At 34.1% G+C, this 23,593-nt stretch overlaps 1 non-coding gene across 1 annotated transcript; it reads right to left on the bottom strand.

The window, feature by feature from the left end:
• Positions 1-18,570: 18,570 nt before the first annotated feature.
• LOC125175928 (small nucleolar RNA U3) lies at positions 18,571-18,784 on the bottom strand. The gene has a single exon (XR_007156069.1). It is a non-coding gene; the product is annotated as a small nucleolar RNA U3 (small nucleolar RNA).
• Positions 18,785-23,593: the final 4,809 nt, after the last annotated feature.

Genomic DNA, 23,593 nt, shown 5'->3' with positions numbered 1-23,593 from the left:
TCTCCTTTTGAAAAGTAGATACTAAAAGGACCTACGTGGGAAAGCACATCTACAGGAGCCCCACGCAAGAATATGAAGTCCACCTGAATTGCGCTGGCTTACTCGACACAGATAGTATGTTTCTCAAAGCAATTTAGCACTGCCACCATTCGGTATAAAATTAAAGTAGATTTTATATCCATGCTTATTTATCTGTATTCCTATTTAGAATTCTAGCAAAGGATTTGACACAAAGAGCCTAAGTCTTCAGGGAGCAATCGCACAAAACACTAGAATGCAAAACGTGTCAAATACGAAGATGCAGCAGATACAGGCACTTTGATTACTGAATTTAGAAGAAACAGTAAAATTTCACAAATGTACATAAGAGAAGATGCTTCATATCGACAGCCATGGGAAATGTCAATCGCACATGCCACAGGAATACCTAGGAACCTGATCATGAATCCAGCCTCTTCATTTTTAGATTGGGAGAAAGAATCAGAAAAGATATGTGGAGTTCCGGAAGCACCCAGTTAATTTAGCGTTTCCAAGTTATTTGAACAAGACTAAACTCTAGGAATCCACTTGTCATTCTATCTTGTAATATGTGTGTATTATGAATAATTAAATTTCTTTGCACAGATATGATAATGGAGAAGCTTCTGTCTCACATGATTGGAGACTGGGCTTAAACTTCACCAACGTGGTCTCTCAACCATCTGTCTTACCTGAAACTAACAGCTTTTCATTGTTTTCCAAAGCCTCAGAGATCAATAGGAAGCAATTATCTCATTAACCTTATCTTGGGTCAAAGAGAGAGAGAAATGTATACCCATACTGGGGGTAAATATAATCATGGAAAAAAGTAAGTGTCAATAGTAACATTTGTATCAGAGTTTTTACTTTTTTAAAGTTATGATAAATAGAACGGTATAGCAGAAAGAAACTTATTTTCTGAGATCCTGAGTTCTGCCATGTATTAATATAATCATTACTGTATATATTATTGTATTTAGGCTCTATTATTATATATGAGCTAAACAGCTTTTACAAACAGCCACAAAACATCACAAATCAACACAAGAGACATGCATTTTTTTGCTCAGAACTGTCTAAGTAGATTCCTGATCTGGGGGGAGGGGGTCTGGTTGTGGTGTGTGTGCTCTGTTTCATGAAGGTACTGGAGGACGCAGGCTAGTGCAGGCCCAGCAATCCTGATTAAGTGGCCTCCAGTATAATCCTAAGCATTGCCATTCCAGTCACCTGAGCAGAGGGAACATGGTAGAGCAAAAATAGGATGCTTTAGAGGCAGACATGAAAGTGGCACTGTCACTTTGTTCATTACTCCATAGGCGAACACGTAGTTACACAGCAACACCTAAGTACAAGAGCGTGTGCAAAAGGTAGTAGGTCTGTTGGTCAAAGTGAAAGGCTAGAATGGGTCTAAAGGCCAGTTAGCACTCTGTAACCCAATCTGACACTTTCTTTACCAAATATCCATGTCACCCTTTTCCCCACACACTTAGAACCCACTCAATCCCTCCCAGAGCATGACAGCCTAAACTCCTATATAGTTACTGCATCAGGATCATATTCAGGATCTGTGGTCTAGATGAATCTTCCTATAATCCAGCAATGTGAAAAATCATCAATGAATAACTAAATATCTTTTGTTCCTCCAAGTGTTCACACGCAAAACAACTGTGGAGAATAGAACAAACACCTGCATTATAATCTTTCCGTTTGGAACAAGGGAAAAGCAGTGCAATTATCATTCAATAAAAATGAGAAAATCCTCTTGAGATAGCAGTATGAAGACTCCTTTACTAGCAGTGGATCTGTTCTCAGGTGGCGAACTCCCTATATATCATTTTTCCATGGTTCCTGCTTCCAACCTCTGGAAAGTCCCTTCTTAACTATCATCCCCCATGACCACAACTGATTAGGGTTATGGCAAGTATGTCCTCCATGAGTGTGGTGCATTTTAAACAGCATTGTTTTCTATTGCTATAAGTTGGTGGCTCAAGTGGGATTACTCGGCTCATAGAGTCCAATGCTTTCTGAGGCCATACTCATGATTTTCTTCAGTAATAGAATTTCCAGTAACCTTTTTATACTTCTGCACTACTGCCTTTCCTCAAATATATCTTTCTTTGTATGTTACATCATTATTTTATGTACCATAGTTTACTTAACTCTCTAAATGCTTACTTGATATGCATTGAAATAGACCTTTTAGAAAGAGGAGGGTTATTGTATAGGATGACTTTCACTATCACTAACAGATGTTGATTACAGTAAAGTATTGATAAATTGTTATCATATACTGCATTTAATGTAACAGGCTATAAGACAGTAGAGGAAAGGGTCTCTATCTGCAGGCAGCCTGATCTAGAATGAAGCAAAGCGTTCCTAAGCTTACTCTTGTATGGAAAAGGAAAGGGCTGTCCATAGGTGCTTTGAAATGACAAAAAATATACTAGTGCCAGTTGTGGGCACCTTCCATTGTTCTGAAAAATCACTGATTTCTGCCAAACACCATGGGCTGAGACTGAGCATCTGAGTATGGGAGACAATCACCCACAATCCTGCAGAGAGTGAGTGAGAGAGAGAAGGAGACAGAGAGAGAGAGAGAGAACCATTGGCTCATTTGTGATCATGTGACATCTGGCATCATGTACTACCATATTGCAAGACATCACTCGTTTATCAAGTTAAAATTTATTAGAAACATTTGATCTTCCTGTGGAACACTCACAGAACAAGTTACAATCCAACGTTTTACTGTACTTCTCAACTCAGAGTCATTGATGGTGATATTTTTCAATACAATTACCATCCTCTATGTCATCGGGAACACTAGAGAAGAAATCTATAAAATAATTTAAAGCTATTGGTACTAGGTTCTTTTTTTTTTTTAACTTTATTTACTCATTTTTGAGAGACAGCACTTGCATGTGTGGGTGGGGCAGAGAGAGAGGGAGAGGGAGAACCTCAAGCAGACTCCACACTGTCAGTACAGAGCCTGACATGGGGCTCAAACTCACATGAGTTTGGGAGGGAGGGAGATCATTACCTGAGCCAACATCAAGAGTCAGATGCTTAACTGACTGAGCCACCCAGGCACCCCAGTACTAGGTTCTCAAGCTGGCTTTGCATTTAAGTACTGCTAATCTACTTCCACTCCAGGAGTATTTATTCACCACCTCTCCCTCCCTCTTAAAAAAAAGCCAAACAACAGCAACGAAAAGCCCAAATATGTTCCTAGAGTTTAAAAGTTTTCCACTGTTTACTTCCAGATGATTTTAGTGATTATAAAACCCCATTGATTTTCTGATGAATCTCAATATCAGAGATGGTAAACTATGAAAGAAAAGGACATCTTAGAACCATGAAATAAGTTATCTGGTTCCAGGACATTGCCTGTGTTGATAACCACAACACAAATCCTTTGCTACATAATTTGGAAATCTGCTTTATTCACCACCACCCACTTAATGTGGCTATGTTAACACCGTTTGAAACAATAGATTTGTTAGTAGGCAACACCCTTCATCTTTTTTTTTTTTTTTTTGGCAAAAAGACTGATTCTTTGTTAATTGAGAGGTCTTGATCCTTTGTCTTTTTAAATACATTTTAATCCTAGTTCCCACTGTTTATGGTCCAGAAGCACTTGGTTTCTCCACTACTGTGAATTCATTAATCTATGCTTAGAAATAAGCCATTTTTAAATTTCTGAGACCATTTATTTTTCTGTAATAACTTCCTAAAAGTAGCAAGTAATTATAAAAACAAGTTGTTACTCTAACCTTTTCCAACTCCTCGGCCTAGAGTAGTGGGCTCAGGATCCATCTTTCAAGTTATAACAAGTAACAGTTTTACCAAATGTTTTCCCACAGCATAAAGCAAACAAAGCTTTCAATTTTTCCAACTGGTAATATCCTTCTTTGATTTTAATTGCTAAACTGCTAATTCAATGTCATATATATATGACATATATATATGACATATATATATGACATATATATATGACATATATATATGACATACATATATATGTGTGTGTGTATATATATATATATATATATATGACATACATATATATATGTGTATATATATATACGACATATATAGAGCATTAGTCCACTACAGGGTACTAATGGGTTTATTACATTGCATTGATTTATTCTTAATAATCAGTTCAGATAATAGCTTGATACAATAAATGTTTACCCTTTGCTCAAAAGAGAGTACAAGGTGGCTTCAGATTACCTGGGCAGGGTACAACGTGAAGGCTGCAGATAAGGCCCTGCTCCACAGTGATTCAGTGACCCAACATGATAGAGACTCTTATGATATCTAATATGTAGTTCGAGACCCACCCTGTGCATTGCCATTCCCTCCAGCTGGATGAGGATAAGAACATGGTGAAGTAGACATGGGAAGTTTTATGGAATTTGCACACATCATTTCTACTCATATTCCACATCTTAGAATTCAGTCAAGTTAGATTATAAGGAAGCCTGTGTTCCTAAGAAGAAAGGAAGAACAAAATTCAATGGACAGCCACCAGTATTTACAAAGCAATACCATTTTGTTCTATATTACTTGAGTCTAAAATTTTTAAAAAATGAGATTAATCGTCCCAGTGTAACTTTTATAGTTGTGATGAGCAAAAGTCGTAACAAATGTCTTAGAGTTTTTTGTAAACCATAAAGCATCAACAAATGTTAGGTATTACTACATAATGACCATATCACAAAGTTATGCAGTTGCAAAGCAGTTACAACTCTATTAGTTTGCTTTTGGCACCAAAATTCTCTGAAAATCTTAAATAGAGCACTCAGTTATATTATTTACTCTTTCAAATCAATGAGATTATCCATGACAAGGTTTGAAGAAATTTCCTCTATTTTTATCAACAACATGTACAAAAAACAAAACTATACAACCATATATGCTTTTTTAAATTTGCCAGAAGGGGAGCTACACAAGAATGTTGTAATGTTTCCACATGTCTGATAATTTCTTCACCCAGAGGAAAATGGACAAGTACCTATCTTTTTCAAATACAGCCTACAAAAGTATTTCCCTCAACACTGGAAACTTTTCAGAAACTGTCAGGCTCTCCTAGAATGGCACCACACAGACAATACTGACTCTGTGGTCTTTAATTGAAAAATATTTCCCATTGTATTGATAATAATCTTTCAATTAATTTTGAATATGAAACTTCCATTTGACATGATATATTTTAGCAGTCAACATTAAAGGTTCTGAGCTAAGATCTCCTTTACTCACAAAAAATAAAATATTTGTGCATAAATTGAATCAAGAGAGCCCTACCACAAACCCTGAAATCTCCAATCATCTATAAAACTGACAACTACCTATCCTGCTCACATTGCTTAACAAAATCTCTTGAACCAGTATGGTTCCAAGGCTGAGCTAAGGTGACAATTATCTATTCAGTATTTTTGAAAGAGTCTTCAACACCAGTGAATTCTCACATAGAAAACAATAAGTCACGGCATGTACAAAGATTCTTTCTAGTCCAAGCTATATGCATAGCTATATACTTCATGTGATTTAGTGGACCCATAATAGGCCAAAATCCAAGTTTAGCTGCAGTGTCACACATCGATGGTTTCATCTAGTTGTACATTAAAGGTAAATCTAGCAGCTATCATAAACGACTTCAAAATATTAAAATGAATGTTATCTATTTTGAAGTGAACAATGTTATTGATAGAGTCACTGAAGCAATGATTTACTTTTCTAAGATATAAAACAAATCCATGATATAAAAAATTTATTTTTTCCAGGGGCTCCTGGGTGGCTCAGTCAGTTAAACCTCTGACTTGGGCTCAGGTCATGATCTCAGTTTGTGAGTTTGAGCCCCACATTGGGCTCTCTGCTGTCAAAGTAGAGCCCACTTTGGATCCTCTGTCCCCCTCTCTTGCCACCCCTCCCCCACTCATGCACATGCTCTCTCTCTCAGAAACAAATAAACATTAAAAAAAAAGCACTTTAAAAATTTCTTTTTTCAAATTTAAGTCAATGTTTTCTTTTACTTGGAAATGTAAAAAGTAATTTTTTAAGATACTTCTGTTCAAGGCTTTTATGTTAGTGACAAATTCAAGATTATTTTTTAAGTATTAGTATTTGAAAAATAAGTCATATGTTTACGATGCACTTTACCATGGATACAATTTTAATATAGACATTAGGTGATATTTTTTCTTCTTTTACTAGTAAGAACTCTGCCACACAAGAATGACTGGGTCTTGTGTGTCTCTTTAATGTCAACATTTATAAGAAAACAAAAGTCTAAGGAACTTTATTATGCTTTCCATTTTTGACATTTTCTCTCTTATACCAGGGATTAATATAAGGAACAGCAAATATGCATACTGTCAAGGAAGCACTACACTTTTTTTTTTCAATGTTTATTTATTTTTGAGAGAGACAAGAGTGTGAGCAGGGGAGGGGCAGAGAGAGAGAAAGACACAGAATCCAAAGTAGGTTCCAGGCTCTGAGCTGTCAGCACAGAGCCCGGTGCGGGGCTCAAACCCACGAACCATGAGATCATGACCTGAGCTGAAGTCAGACGCTTAACCGACTGAACCACCCAGGTGCCGCACGACACTTTCTTTAATTTCTATCAATAGAAACTCTGAGCATAATGTCTCTTGTATGCCACCTCAAAATAGCTTATGGTAAAATAACTTCAGAATGTGATATATCCATAGTTATTTTAATGCAGAAAAATTTTTAAAAAGGACTTGAGAGAAAAAGGTTTTTATGACTATTTTACAGAGAAATAAAACTAACACAAACAAAAATTCCATAATTTGTACTCCATATATCAAAGAATATAAAAAAAGAAACTTGTACTTTCTTGGAGAAATTAAGATATTTCTTTAAAATGCCTAAAGTTGAGCAGCAAAAATCTTAAACATTTTAAATATTATTTTGTCCCTTTTATTTTAATGAATAATTAATCTTCCTATATTTAAAACCATCAAAAGTGCAGACATTAAGGAAAGATAACACTTGAGAACTTTATCAGGCCATTTGAGATTTCTCAGAACGACAATGATCATACAGTTTTTAAAAAGTGCCTCAATCAAATATTTTGTTGTTGCTTTATCAGCTTTTACTTTTAAATGTGGCGTTTCTTCAATTGCTAATGTGCTTTTGGCAAATACATACAAATGATTTTCTTTAATGGTATGAGTATTGGGATTTTAATACCCTAAAATTAGTTTAAGTATTTCCTTTACAGACTATTATTACTCTTCCATTTAGAGGAAAATTTCTTCTCTAGGATTTATAAATGTAACTTATCTTGATGAATCCGTTACATATTACAGAAAAAAAAATGAAAATAAGCATGCTAGGGACTAAATCCCCATCCTTTAGATTTGGGCTAATGATATAAAATATATACTTCATACACGCATGGAAGAAATAATGTCTTTTTTTCTTCCATCTCTAGTAATACAATTTTGGGGTCTGTGTATAAAATGTATGTAGCGAGGACGTTTATTTTAAACTTATTTAGTAACTTTATCGTCAGTTGCCATTCCTGGTCTTGAATCCTTTAGGACCATTACATCCTCTAAAATGGTAATAATTTTGCAACTACTCAATTTTTAAATTAACATAAAATATAAATATGCAGGATGTTTTTATCAGAGTCATTACTATTACCTATTCAAAATATAGACTTTGTATAAATAAGGCAGCTGCATTATAATGGAAAGAACACATAGGTTGAAGTTACAGGGCTTAGGCCTAAATCCCATCTATTCCCTTACGAATTCTAGTAGCTCTGGGCAGTTATATATACTATACCAGGAAAATATGCCAGGAAAACTAATGAACCATGATGTCAGACAAACTCATGTTCAAATTCCATTATTTTTTTCCAACTCGTGAAAAATAATGACTTTGGGAATTTTTATAAACTATGCAGAGTTTCTCTTTCTCTATCTCCAAATGGAGATAATAACATTCATATTACAGTAGAAATGAATTTAGATAGATAAATGAACTATCAAACACTGGAAGCATGGTGAGTTCTCAGCAGATGCTTCTTCCATCATTCAGTTCTGTTCTAGTCCCTCTTTGAACCTCTGTATGGATCATAAAACTTTTGTAATTTAGAGCATTAAGTTAATTTTCTGCAGAACTTCTAGAAGTATAATATATTTTTACAGGATCTGAATATTTTTTATTTGTTTTAAAGAACATTTTACAGAACAAATCATATGCCTAGTCTGACTGAAAAATGATTCATGCATAAATTTAATGGGTGTTTATTTAGAACCTATCATGTGCCAGGTACCATATTTTGTCCAAAGAAAATAGTGATAGACAAGTGAGATACATTCTGCTGTGTTTTGTGGACCTTTAAATGGGACAGGCAAGTAAAAACTGAAACATAAACAAATTACATTTAGGTTGTGATGGGTTATGAAGTGAAGCAAAGAGAGAGAAAGAGAAAGAAACTGTGGGAATAAAAGAATATATCAAATATGGTTAGATAGGCTTCATAAAAATTCATACTCAGAAATCGTGCTTGGAATGGAGAAGAACCAATGATATAAAGAATGGGGGAAAAGAGCATTGCAGGCAAAAGGAACATCTTATGAAGAAGCCATTGAAGTGAGAAAGGGTTGAGTTTGACAAGCTTAAGGGACTGAAAGAATATCCCTGTACCTTTAGCTTATTATACCAGAAAACACTAAAGGCACAAAATTGAAGGACGAGGAAGAACATACCATCCTGAGACTTATGTATTATTGAAAGATTTATGGATTTATCTTTCAGTGCAATGAGATGCTAGTGAAGGATTTCAGGTGAGTCAATGACATAATGTGATTTGTATTTGAAGATTTCCTTACCAATAAATATAGAAAGGTCTGAAGGAAGGCAAAAGAGAGAAGAAAGAAAACAGCTGGAATGCTAGTTCACTAGGTCTATTAGTGGCCTAGACCAAGATGTTAGCAGTAGAGACAGAATAAACAGAATTTGTTTATGGATTAGCAAAAGAGAGGAAGGGAAAGAAAGAAATAAAAGATGATTCCTAGATTCCCACCATGAGACATCTGGATGAATGGTAATGTCATTCATTTCACTCACTGATGTGGGAGATATCGGGTGATGGAGCAGAGGGTATATATTTAGATTGGAAAAGCTAGACACATTAAGTCTAATTCCAAACAGAGATTTCAAATAGATAAATATTTTCCTTGAACATAAAATTTATAGTGACTACCATATTTATAGATTATTCCTAACATACGAGCTAGTGAATTCTTCACATTTCTTATTATATTTCAAAGAAACTATATGAAAAAAGGTAGGCTCTCTTCAGCAAATGCTTATAATATTCTGGGGCATAAATATTACTTAATTAAAATTTTTATATTAAGGAGTTTAACACAGTATAATGGGATTCCTGAAACTTCTATTTTATACCCATACCTGCCTCTAAATTTGCCTGCAACTTTAATGTTATTTTATCTATATTATTTTTTAAATTCCTGAATTGATGCTTTTGTACTAAATGTATTGCACTTCCTTTTCCTTCCTGTTCTCACATCGTGAGAGGGCATGATTTTTTCTATATCTGCCCATCTGCTTAACTATAGACCCATCTGTCTGTCTGTCTGTCTGTCTGTCTTTATATCCACTTATACACACACACACACAAACACACATACACTCTTACAATGTACTATATTATAGTACATATAATTGCATGGACTATGTGATTAGGGCATGTATAGTATTCTCAGTATTCACAGTGCAAAATTTGATATAAAGTGAATATATTTGAGACCTGGACAAAGAAATCTAAGAATAACAAATACCAAGTTTATCAATATCAATTAAATCCAATTAGAAAGGTTAGAGAAGTAAGTAACTTGTCCACTGTTATGAAAATTATAGACAAAGGTTATCTCTCTAATTTAATTCTAAAATTGATGGTACTAATCATTATACACTACAGATACTGAATTTAAAGTAATCAGACATAGCTAGATCTGCAGTGATATCTAATTTTCCATTATACTTATATATGCATGTGTATGTATATGTACACATATACATATACATACATATACTTAAATGTATACATACACACATATATATACATACACTAATGAGACTTATTTGGCAAATACGGGATCAATTTTAGACTCTGACCAAGGAGTATAATTACTGACAAATCAAATACTCTATATAGAATATATCCAATTGGATGTCATACTTGAGTTACTGGTCTTATACTTCCTGGATTAAAATACTGTCTTCAAGAGAGTGGGGTGTTTGAACTCTCCATAGGACTTAATCCATAAATTCTCTTCACCATGGAGTACTAAACAGGTCATTAATTAACTTCTTTTCAGGTTGTTTTTGTCAGCATTATAAGAAAAACAATTAGCTAAGCATAAATTACAAATGCCAGTAGAGATGGTTTACAGTGTAATAGCAAGAAAGCCAGTGGCATAGAGACAAGCACATTTTCAATGATGGCACTATGTGGATCCACAGTCACATAAATGTGCTGACAAATCTACACTGAAGTTTTATAAACATGGAAACTAAAATGTCACTGAATTATACACTAATTGTATTTATAATGTTACATTGTAGGAAATAAAATGTGTTCTGAGGAATACAGGCCATATCTTCATGTCTAAGGCATATCACTGATACTATGTCTACCCATAGTCTTTGCACCCTCTTTTCCCTCCCACAGAGGTATTAGAGTTTTGTTTATTATACTTATGTTTATTTAATATTCTTTATAATTCTTCTCCCAAACACATTTACTTGAATATAATGCTTTCTCATTTTGTCATTAGTCTGTATTTCATTTTAAGATACATGACACAAAGTTTCTAATTGGAATCTTAGACCCCAATTAATGTGGAAGTCATCTGTTTTAAGCTAGTTAAGTAATGAGAAAGACAGATAATATTCTCTAAAGTACCTAAGAAAATAGATAAGGTTTAAGGGCTTATCTTTACTTTTTCTTGTAAAGATACATATTAAAGAATGATCATCTCCTTAAGAGATAAAAGGTTAGTTATCATTCTTTGTTAATTGTAACCATTGCTCTTTTATATAAAGGTTCATTTATAGCTAACTCCATGCATTTGTCTCCTAATTTAGAGTTGTCAAAACACACAGAAGATTCATTATTTTCCATCTGACCAGAAAGCAAGAAGTAACTTTTGAATCTTGTCTGAAGCTTTATAGGTACTAGTATCACAAGGAAGGGAAGGGTTACTAACATTAGCTGAGAGCCTACTTTGTATAGGATACTGTGTTAGAAACTTCTACAGTCATTTTAATAAACCAGTGAAGTGGGATCTTTAATACAAATGTTATGATAAGGAAATCTAGAGTGAGAATGGGAAACTTTCCCAAGATCATACGGGTAATATCAGATCATGGTTTCCTGATTTCAAAGCCATTTGGTCCCATAATATTTCACTACTACTCCGTGTTTTTATGGCAATTTGTTCAAATAATTCTTTTTTTTTTTAATTTTTTAATGTTTATTTATTTTTGAGAGGGAGAGAGACAGAGTGTGAGCCAGGGAGGGACAGAGAGAGAGGGAGACAGAATCTGAAGCAGGCTCCAGGCTCGGAGCTGTCAGCCCAGAGCCTGATGTGGGACTCGAACCCACAAACCATGAGATCATGACCTGAGCTGAAGTCAGATGCTCAACTGACTGAGCCACCCAGGCGCCCCTCAATTATTTCAAACAGTAAGAAGTTAGTCATAAATTATTCATGTTAAAATATACCTTTTATTAATTTACATCCATTACAGGCCTTGTAACTCTCTTTTGTATCCAATGGTCTACTAGTCTTCTAGTACCAAATTTTTGGCTTTCTGAAGAGAGTAGAATCCTGAGTTCCCAAGACAGGGTTACCCCATAGTAATGCTCATTTTTAAAAAGTAAAAGAAGTATTATCATTGTTCAAAAGTAAGGAATGATGGTAATTACATATTAAGTTTCACTAGTAAAAACTGTATTCTCAACATTCATAAACAGCACCTGCTTTGACTGTCAGAAACTTAGAAGATAAATTGTATGGTTACATTAGCTCTAACAAAAGTATAATCCTGTGTTACAGGACTATAAAGAATAGCAGCAAAACTGACTATGGATCAAGAAAAGCTTTCTAAAAGGTACTGCTATCTTTATTTAACTAATAAAGAAATCAGAATCAATCAAAATTGTTTTGCCCAATGTGACAAAGCTATTGCCAAGTGGAGTCTTCATCTGAGTGTAAGCCTTTACATTCTACACAGTATTGCTCTTTCTCAGTATGTAAAGTCTGAAGATTTTCAGTGCAGGGCATAATTGAAGACCTAAAACCATAGCTATTCCTATACTGGAAGAGAGTGTTGGTTCAAAAAGAATATGCCAGAGTAAATAAACTAAAGCATTAAAACCTCATTAATTCGTTCCCCTGATCAATATCTGTGATAGCTGATGCAAAAATACATTTGCAATTTAACCTCTACATAGTTTATAAAATTATTTTATCTGTATCCTGCTTTATATGATGCCTTGAATAACATTCTGCAGGAATCAGTTGGGTCCTTTGTTCCTGAGTTATGGCAAGCTTCCCTGTTCATTGTAAATTCCATTAGCAGTGGTCAGTGGAGAGCCTTGTGTAACTCTAAGTCACTTTACCAGTGCTCCGACAAGGGTCAAAATCAAATCCCTGGTACTAGATCAAACACTAGAACTAGCTACTTCTATTCAACACCGATGACACTGTATCTAATCAAAGAGGGTTCATGATCCTAGAGCAACAATGACCTTTCCAAAAGTCCATCTTTTTGCAACAACCTCCTTTCAAAAAGTCAATCTTTTTGTTTCAATTGCCAGGGATCAAGAGAAAGCTCCAGATTCCCACTTCTATTTCCTAATACTATAAATATCATTAGCACTATCTTCCTTGTCTCACACAAATTGTATTAACTTTTTGGTCCCTATAGATCTAGTCACCACATGAAAGGTCCAAGATTCCAAAGTCATGTCTTCATGTCTTAAATTCTAAACTAATGAATTTATCTAGTTACCTTACCTAAAACCCATCACATCTCTTCACTTTTTAAAATATCCCCAGTGTCCTCTTTGAAATTGCCAAAAGATCATTACCAAAATCTCTACAAATACAGTCTCTTATCTGAACGTTTCTTTCCTGAGTGATCCAGTTTTTATGGAAACCTACTCTCTCCTGAGAACACCAATTTCCCTGTAACCTTTTCAAGTGCCAGTAGGTTTTATCCCAGAGAAACACCCGTCTTCCTATAATCTGTCCTCCACTATACCCCAGACTCTCATTCCTTTGTTTATAATCCTAAATAGAACATCACTAATAACTGCCATCTGTGACACACATCTCATTCTCTTCAACACCTTCTATTTTCCATGTTGACTCCCTGATGATAGGGTGCCAATCCATTGGTTCTGTTACCTATTCACATACGCCAGCCATTTCAATTATTTCACCACTTACGTAATTTCTTTCCACTGTACTTAAACTCCATAGAGTCATTATAATCATCCTATTGCATATACCCTGAACTCTCTTAACCCCCTTTCATTTTTTTTTACCTCAGTAAAAACATAACACTTGTTAAATCTAATTCTCCAGTTATACTACACTTGTACCACTTACAAAAATCAAACTGTTAGCAAAACAATATGTAAAGCAATATAGTAACCTGGATTGGACAGTCATCTGCTTAACATCATCAAATAGTTTACATTTAGATGCAAAAGTGAGCAGGAGTAGTATAAGCATAACAGTCAGACATATAATGGAACGCTCGATTGTCAAAGCACTGCAGGCCACAAGAACTTGTGCTCAACCAACCACAATGTCCTCTTTGCTGATTTTAAAATACGTGAGGTATTGTTTCATCTCAGAGCCTTTGGACAGATTGTCCCACTTTTTATAGTGCTCTTTCCAAGGAGATGGCTCCATTACTACCTCAATTTTTTTTCAAAGGCCACCTCTTTAAAGAGGGCTAGCCTCATTTAAATTTGCAAGTGAACTTCCTAGGGAATTGCAGAATAAATATGGCCTTTAATAGCCCTATGTTTGGGTCCCATTCACCCACATTGCTGAATGCCACTTCAAAGCCATATGACAACAAATCAATTTTTTTAATGGCATTGGATGGCAGTTTCTCATTTGGCACATTTTGTGATATCTGTTTTATGCTTCCATCTTTTTGATAGTTCATATGTATGCAATGTGACACAGTATTTATTCTGTAAAAATGGTAGCAAGATGTCAAGGTGTTAACAGTGTTTAATTTTAGATGGACATAATATAAATGATTATTATTTTATTTTACCCTTTTCTATGTTATTTAAAATTCAAAAATAATTGCAAAATCTTCTGTGACTATATAAGTGCTCAAACACATTTTGTTAATTTTAAGTCTTGTTTTCTTGTCCTAATTATGTGACATTATTTATGACTAATCTTAAGGAGTCATTTCAACGTTCCAGGAAAACCTTTCCTCACCTATAAAATCACATGGTTTTAGTGATGCTATCTTGAGTCTTCTAGCTCTGATCTCTGACCTTAGGATCTTGCTACAGACACTGCACACAAATGAAAATAAAAATACAAGTGAATAATTTTAAATTTTGAACATGCTTGTTACTAAATGAGATTGACCTCTTCAGATAATAACTTACTGGGGATTTTCTCAATAAGTGCTTTTGACCACTTGGAAGGAATTATTTGAAAGTGATAGAGTTACAATTTCAGGTGTCAGGACTCCAATACTTAGAAGGGTTGGGGAGTAGACGGCTGAGGAAAAAAAGTAATGCATTTCTGTCATTCTTAATTTTACAAAACCAAGCAAAAAGTGAATAATAATCCTATATCACAGATTATGCCTATAACACTATAAAGCTTTAGTTAATACCTGTCAGGAGAGTTACATTCCCCATTCCTCTTTATTAATTGCTCCTGTAGTGAAAGAGAGAAGAGAGAAGAGAGAGAGAGAGACACACAGAGAGAGAGAGAGAGAGAGAGAGAAAGTACAAAAATACCACTTTGAAATAAGCCAAAAAAAATAACTTCCCCACATTCAGGTGAATTTTGTTTACTTATTTCTATGTGTTGTTGTTGTTGTTGTTATTGTTGTTGTTGTTTTTCCAGTCGGCAAAATTTCCAAGGAGACACAAAATCTGAAACTGGTTTCCTGTATGCATTTTCGACTGCTGGTAGCACAGCAACATACATTATCTTAGTTTTGTGAGTCAGAGGTCTGGGCATGGGTTGGCAGGATCCTCTGGTCAGGGCCTCTACAAGGTTGTAATTAAGATGTCAATAGGGCTACATTTCTCATCTAAAAGCTTGATTAGTGAAGAATTCTCTTCTAAACTCATTGAGGTTGTTGGTAGAATGCATTTCCTTGCCATTATGTGACTGAGGGCCCAGTTTTTTACTGACTGTTGGATAAGGGCTGTCCTCAGGTCATAGACACCACCTAGCATTTCTGCCACATGGCCTTCTCCATAACAATTTCACAATCTAACTTTTTGCTTCTTCAAGGCCAACAGGAAAACCTCACACTCCAGTAGGCTAAGGTGAAGTCTTATACAATGTAATGTAATCCTAGAAGTGATATCCTATCATCTTTGCCATTTTCTATTGGCTAAAAATAGGTCATAGATTCCATATGCACTCAAAGGGAGGGATTACACAAGAATCTGACACATTGGCAAATCACCATAGTATATGTTCACTGCAATCTCCCCAGATGCCAGAAACCAGAGTTTTAGTTTGGACAATATTAGAGAATTAAGGAGAGGAAATGAAGACCTTACGGATCATCTAGTCTAAATGCTAATATCTCAGAAATGGAAAACAGGCTCAAGGAAATAAACAATAGTCTGAAATATCCTGTATTGGGTAGCAGAGCTGATTTGAAATCATAGTTGTCCTGAATCGCCTGTCTGACCCTTAGATAAAGGCAGCGATTAAATTATGTCATTGAATCAAATTATTTTCTATGGTAATGCATCACAAATTTTTCAATACATACTACTGATGGAAAAACCAGGTTTCTATATATAGCAATTTACTTCTAACCAAATTTTGGAGTACAGAAAATTAATCGGCAGTCATTTGTATTGCTGAAGGATTTTGTTCTCATATGAACCTGACCAGTGGTCATTTTAGCTATGTACTATTTATCCTACTATTCTGGAACACAAAGCTTAAGCACTGAAAGAAACTATTATTTAATCCTTCCTCCTTTGACTCAGATAAACAGATGCTCATTATTTGAATATAATGCTGTAATAAGTCCATAAATTTATTCCATGGTTAAGTATATTGCTAAAGGAATTACAGTTTGGGTTTATGCATGTAAAATTTGATTTTTACACCTTTTGAAAGAGAAATCACTTACAATTTTCAGTAAACAATGAAGATGATGACTTTAACATTGATATTACTAGCTAAAATATTATCATTTAATTTCTCCAGTGTTCTTTGTTTCTCTCAAAAGCAGTTTGTTTTTACGTCAACTGTTGTGCAATGGGACAAGACAAGGTCACACTGGTAATTTCGTCTGCAAGAAACAGCTTTATTCTGCAGTATAACAGAGGAACCAACAGAAAAGTAGCACATGGTAAAATGGACAAGCAATACACAATCCTAAACACAGTCAAATTAAGGTTTCCCTATGTCAATAACCCATATGACTTGCTGAAATTCAGAAATAGCTAAAACCTACACTATTGTCTCTACTAAAAAAGGAAACAGGGTCTCGTCTTGTTCACTGGTCATCTGGAGAAGTTCTATGCTCACTAAAGTTCTATGGTAACAATTTTGTCAAATAGTGAAAATGCGCAAAATTTTACCTTTTTTTTCTGTATGGTCTATGAGAATTAAATTTATGTTGAAATTCTCCACTCAAGGAATGAATACGTCATATCTTTTGTGTTTTAATTTGCAGACATTGGCATTTTTTAAGGACAGTAGTGGTCCTTCAATTTTTATCTTCAGAGCTAAGCAAATCTGTCTTTCCTTTTTTTCATAGTTTATGCTATAGTATGATGGGAAAAAAGAAAATCTTAGACAAACATTTCTAAATATGGTAAATGTCCAATATGTCTTTACATTGTTATGCCTTCTTTTTAAAAAAATGTATCTGTGAAAGTCAGTGGTAAGTTATGTTTAATTACTCAAGTACCTGTCTTTACTAGATGTTATTCAGGGTGATTTAACCTGTCATGTTTCTTGCCTTCAATTATATTCTGGAAACACTATTAAAATCCATGCAGCAGATTCAAACAATTCTTATAATAAAATAAAGGAAATTAGCTTGAAAAATGTTAGAGAGATGTCAAAAATAACAGCTATACACCCTAATTTAGGATTTAATGGTAAATTTAGCACGAGTAGAAAGTTTTATGATTCATTTCACTGGGATTGATTTGAATATTTGAGCACCTTTTTCTCCTTTAGTGGAAATTATTTGTTCCTGAGTACCCTCACAAAAACAATTAGCTAGTGTGATTGCAAAGCATATGTTTACTGGCAGATGTTGAGAATTTAATGCATCGGTCGGTGTAAATAAATAAGGAAAATTATAATTTTATTATAATTCTAAATATGAAAACATTAAATTGAATTCTATGGCTCATTAATTGTCTTATCAGTTTAATTTGCATATTAAGAATTAAAAATAAAACCAGGCTATTAAAAGTGGGCTAAAATGAAGTTTTTATATAATAGTTCATATCATTAGAATAAAAATAACAACTGTTTTATTAAAATATCCAAAAGTCAGAATATGCAATTATTCATGAATTTTTAATAATACCTTTGTATCATAAAAATTGTTTTTCAGCATAATATTGTAAAACATGCATATTCTAGGAAGTGAACTAAAGCATAACAAAGATGTATAAAACAAAACTATTCATTGCCTTCCTGTACCCTACCATCTCAATTTCCAGCCCCTAATTTAACCAACTTTATACCATCTAGTGCATTTTTTTCTGACAACTTTGTTTTCAGATCTTTGTACATGTGTGTGTATACACATACATACACATACACACAGCACACACACACATATAACTTAGAATTTTAGTGAACAACATCATGGACTATTACTATTTCCTCATTCATGAATAAACTTCTTTACCCCTATAATGATTTCTATGTTTGTAAAGTCATAAGAGTATATACAATAAAAATATACATGAAAATTAAATTTGATTTAAATAATGTTAAGGTAATATTAACTAAGATTTTTTTTTCAAAATAACTAAGAATGCCTTAGCGTTTATCAGTTCAAGACATAGATTAACATATCAAATTTGATTAGTGAGGAAATTCTTGTGTCATCCTTCCTGTGATTGATTTGTTCTTAGGATCTTGTACAAAAAAGAAGTAGGTAAGAACAAAACACATAAAAAGATACTAGGTATGATTTTGAATTTTTTTAGAAATAGATACAGGTATATAATATTTCTTTTTTTGTTGCTTTTCTTTTTTCATCACTCAGACCTGGTCCTCTCCCTCTTACTCCCCCAAAGGAGAAGACGAATGATGATCAGTGGTAATTGGCTGTCATGGGAACAACACCCAAAGTCAGCTTCATGCTCAGGAGAGAACATTGTACCTCTTCCTTGTGGTTTCAGGTACTCTAAATGTTCAGAAAAGCTTCTCTAGTAACAGACTATGGATATGATCTCTGAAAGTATAGTCTTACAGATATAATACTTCTAAGTAACTTAGGGAAATGAAATTGAAAACTGTTACTTCAAATTAAGTCACAATTTTAAAATATTTTTCACCAAAAACAAAGTAGCTTGCATTTTATAAAAGTATAACTTTTTAAGTAGATGGTTACCAATTTCAAAGTTCAACTGACTTTCAATAAGAATGATTTTATAGTTGACAGTCATGTTATAGAACTACATGAAAAAGAAACAAAATCATTTCTGAAGTCTATTTTAGACCCAGAGTGCTATAAGTAAGTGGGACTAGTTCTAAAAGTAATGAAAACAGCTTGAACTCTACAGTTTTTTTTTTCAAAAGGATGCATTAGTCAATAGTCTAAATTTCATATACAAATGAACTTAAAGAATGAAACCATAAATAAAGAATGAATGTTTTGCTCCCTCTAAAGAGTAATATGTGGATAGATTTGAGGTTTATTTCAAGAAATGTTAGAATTTACTTTTCAGTGGCATGACCAGAAGACAATTATAATGAATGTAGAAACAAACCTAAAGAAGGGGAGATTGCTGGTGGCAATAAGGAAAACAAAAGGATTGTAGAAAATATAATAATGTCATATTCAGAGAGAGAAAGAGATCCTAATTAGTGACTAAGTAATCAAAAAGTAACAGATCACAAATATTTTAAGTAGTGCTTTACAGATAAAAGGAAGAGACTGAGTAAATCTTGAGGAGGTGCGATGGATGGCTTTGCCACCAGACAGGTTTCTTTGAGGTGGCTATTATTTAGCAGTATTGAGCAGAATTGCCTGGCAGTTCCATCCCCTAAGACAGAGTAGCAAGGCCCATTTCAAATTTTCAGAACAGCTGGAAGATCATCAGATGCTCATTCCAATCAAATTAGCTGGAGCTGGAATTGGGATAAATTCTTGTACAGGAAGCAAAAGGAAGATAGTAGAAGAAATGAAAGTAATGCCTTAGTATACATAAGCTTAATGATGGTATCAGAATGAATTTTTCCATATTGAATATACATTGCACCTTCTCCAGTTCTTGATTAAGTGGCCATGCATTCATTTGGGCTTCACTATGTTAAATGTACCTGGTGGAGTTTATAATGATCAGTCTAGAATAGTATTTATTTATGTTAGTTTTCTAGTAAATCTCCAGCGTAATTTCAAGTAAGTAATATTAAGCACTATTCAAAGATGGGGTCAGTTAAAACTTTGAGTCAGAACAATTTATGCTAAAATGTTGATGAAAGTCATTAATATATGAAAATATTACTAGAGTCTTATTAATATGTTATCATATTTTAAAATAAATTATCTGTTAAAACATGCAAATAACAATTGAGAACCTATGATATTGAGAATTGACTTTAAAACCAAACCTAACAGAACATAAATAATAATACTAGTGTTATTATTTAAAAAAAAATTACTGAGGGGCTCCTGGGTGGCTCAGTTGTTTAAGCATCGGATTCCTGATTTTGGTTCAGGTCATGATCTAACAGTTTGTGGGTTCCAGCCCTGTGCTGGGCTCTATGCTGGCAGCATGGAACCTGCTTGGGATTCTCTCCCTCTTCCTCTCCCTCTCCCTCTCCCTCTCCCTCTCCCTCTCCCTCTCTCTTGGCTCCCCCCCCTGCTTGTGCTCTCTCTCTCTCTCAAAATAAATAAACATAAAAACTTTTTTTAAAAAATTAAAAAAATTACTGACCTTGGCTAGACCAGAAAATTTCAGAGAGGGAATGATGTGAAAAGGATGCACAAATGGTTTCACTTCTGTTTGTTTTTGAACCAACAAAGGAATTGTACAAAGGTTATTTGAGCATAACCAGGAGCACTGAAGCAGAACTGAAAAATAGAAATCATAAGCAACTGTATTTTTGCTTTCACAGCTCCTTCACAATTGACCTAGTGAATGACAAATCTCTCTTGACTCCAAATAAACACTTCAGGAGTCTTCATAATTATGGTGGTATTTTCAGGTAATCAAAAGTCCTACAATTAGGGGTGCCTGGGTGGATCATTGGCTTGAGCATCCAACTTTGGCTCAGGTCATAATCTCATGGTTTGTGAGTTCCAGTCCCACATTGGGATCTGTGCTGTCAGCTCAGAGGCCACTTCAGATCCTCTGTTCTCCTCACTCTCTGCCCCTCCTCAGCTTGTGCTCTCTTAAAAATAAATATAAAAGAAAACATTAAAAAAAAAAGGGTCCTACAACCACATTAATTAACAAACGGATTCAATATGGCTGGTCTTCAAACAGCAGCAACCTTCACCATTTTTCCTATGGATTTCCAAGGCAAAAGTTTAGCCCTTGTCCACTGAGTTCTCTAATCTCAGGGGATACAAGCCAACATTTTTGAGTAGTCTCACTGAAGCCCATCTCTCTTGACTTAGGGGAACACCAGCACCCCCTTTTTGAGTGAGGTGGTGTTTACTATGCAACTTTCTCTAAGCTCTCTCAAAAAATCCTTCCTAAAATCCTGAATAGTCTTACCTTTTTTAGTCAGTAGAAGTGACGAGTTCAAGACTCATATTTTTAGGATCTCCTTTTTGAAAGGTCTGCAGATTAGATGGTCAAACATCTCACCTGTACCTTAGTACGTCTACAAACCTTTCCAATTACCATTACATATCAGTAAATTGATGCAGCTGACTTATTTCCTCCTTAATCTCTTTGAACCTTCACCTGATTCCACCTGCTCCAAACAAAGCAGGCCAAAAGCCATGATGAGCAAGCTGATAAGGAAAGGGAAGGAAGGAAGGAAAGAAAGAAAGAAAGAAAGAAAGAAAGAAAGAAAGAAAGAAAGAAGAGAGAGAGAAAGAGAGAGAGAGGAAGGAAGGAAGGAAGGAAGGAGGGAAGGAAGGGAGGGAGGGAGGGAGGAAGGAAGGGAAGAAAGAAGGAAGGAAGGAGGGAGGGAAGGAAGGCAGGCAAGAAGGGAGGGAGGAAGGGAAGAAAGAAGGAAGGAAGGAGGGAGGGAAGGAAGGCAGGCAACAAAGCAAGCAAGCAAGAGAGAAAGAGATCACATTTCTTCTTTACCTATATCAGGCCTGATGAACATTAGTGTGAACTTGAAATGAAATTGGAAGCTGTACCTATTATATAGAAACCGACAAACTAATTTCAGGGTGGAGACTCTGTTTTGTGACTAAAATGACCACATAGTTTTTATATTTTATAAATGTCATAAACAAAGTTTTTCTGTCTTTGAAAAAGGTGAATCGTAAGCAAAAAATAGTGATACTTGCCTGAAAGAAAATCATTACTCTTTGGAAATACTTTAATATTTCTTTATAAAATACACTTATTTTTTAATTCTACTTTTTTATTCTTAGTATATATTCTACCTTTTAATGGTACGTATAATGTATCTTTATTTTAGGAGGAAAAAAACAAAAAGTACAAGGAAGGTAAAATGATGAATACAATAAAATAAAATAATAAAATTTCATGTAACCTTATCATCCAATTTCCGCTTAATATTTGATGAGATACCACTTACTGAGTCATGTGCAGGGAAACTAATGCTTTTAGGAAGGTGACACAGTACCTCCTTGCCGTGGTATCCTCCTAATTTGCATTAGGATTTTACTTTCATGTAGAATATGAAATTCTCTGTTTACTCATATGTTTACTCTATAGTTATCTATTACAAATACTTAATTTTTTGATTCAATCCTTGTTTTCAATGTTTCAGTGGAATACATTTTGATTTAGTTCATTACCTACATAATAAAAGCATCCTTGCTATTTTTTAACTCTGAATTTTAATAAACCAGATGCAGTGACTAAAAAACACCATTTATTTGTGTAAGTACATTTATGAACATAACAATGAAGGTGTTCTTGCTTTTCAGTCATAAATTATATAAATTATGTTCTGTTCTTTCTCAACTGTTCTGAGGCTTATTTTTTTTTCCCTAACAGGTGTGTCTCTAAATAGGATTCAAGTGGCATTGTATATTCCTCTATGATGGAGTGCTTGTTATACTCTATTAAGTATATACTATTAATATAAAATAAGTAATTTAATTAATTTATTTTAATTAAATACATACTATAGATATTATATATATATAATGAGCTTTTTTCCTCGATAGCTCATTATATATATAATATAAATATATATATAATATAAAAAAGCCCATTATATGTATATATAAAATATATATATAATATAAAAAAGCTCATATATTTATATATATAATGAGGTTTTTCCTCAATAGATTGTAGCACCGCTGTTTTTGAAGCCTCATCACCTCTTAACCTATTAAATATATAATAGTTTTTAAGAGACTATTTGTTAACTGTTAATCAGGGTTTAACCATGGGAAATATAAATATTCTTTTTTTAAACTGATAATACAGGTTTATATTGGTTTTAACTGGAATTTGTAATTAAAATTCTTTACCTTCATGAATTACATATGAAAAGAAATATGAACTATATTATTAGTTAAGCTTTCTTGAAAGTGATTTTTAAAAGTTAGCAATTTCTTCATTATTTAAGAAAAGTAAAACTGCCCTTGTGATATATCTTTACTAAAGGAAAAAGATGATCTGGCTTTAATTTACTGACTGCTCTCAGTTTTGTGTATGGAGGTATATGGTTAAGTGTATTCACCTCAACTTCAAAGGAAAAAAAAATGTCAGTTCTAAAACAAAGACTTAGCAAGTTGCAAGAAGAGGAATGTGCAACCTGCTGGTGTTGTTATTGTAAGACGAAGGAAAGGGCAAATGGACAACAGGATTTTTGCCTGAAGAAGAATATTTAAATTAACTTGTGCATAACTTGTGCCAAGATAGCAATGAGTGAACAAAAGAGAT

This window comes from Prionailurus viverrinus, chromosome C2, assembly GCF_022837055.1.
Source record: "Prionailurus viverrinus isolate Anna chromosome C2, UM_Priviv_1.0, whole genome shotgun sequence".
Lineage (NCBI taxonomy): Eukaryota > Metazoa > Chordata > Mammalia > Carnivora > Felidae > Prionailurus > Prionailurus viverrinus.
Note: the sequence above shows the minus strand (reverse complement) of the source record. Positions and strands in the feature narration are given on the sequence as shown.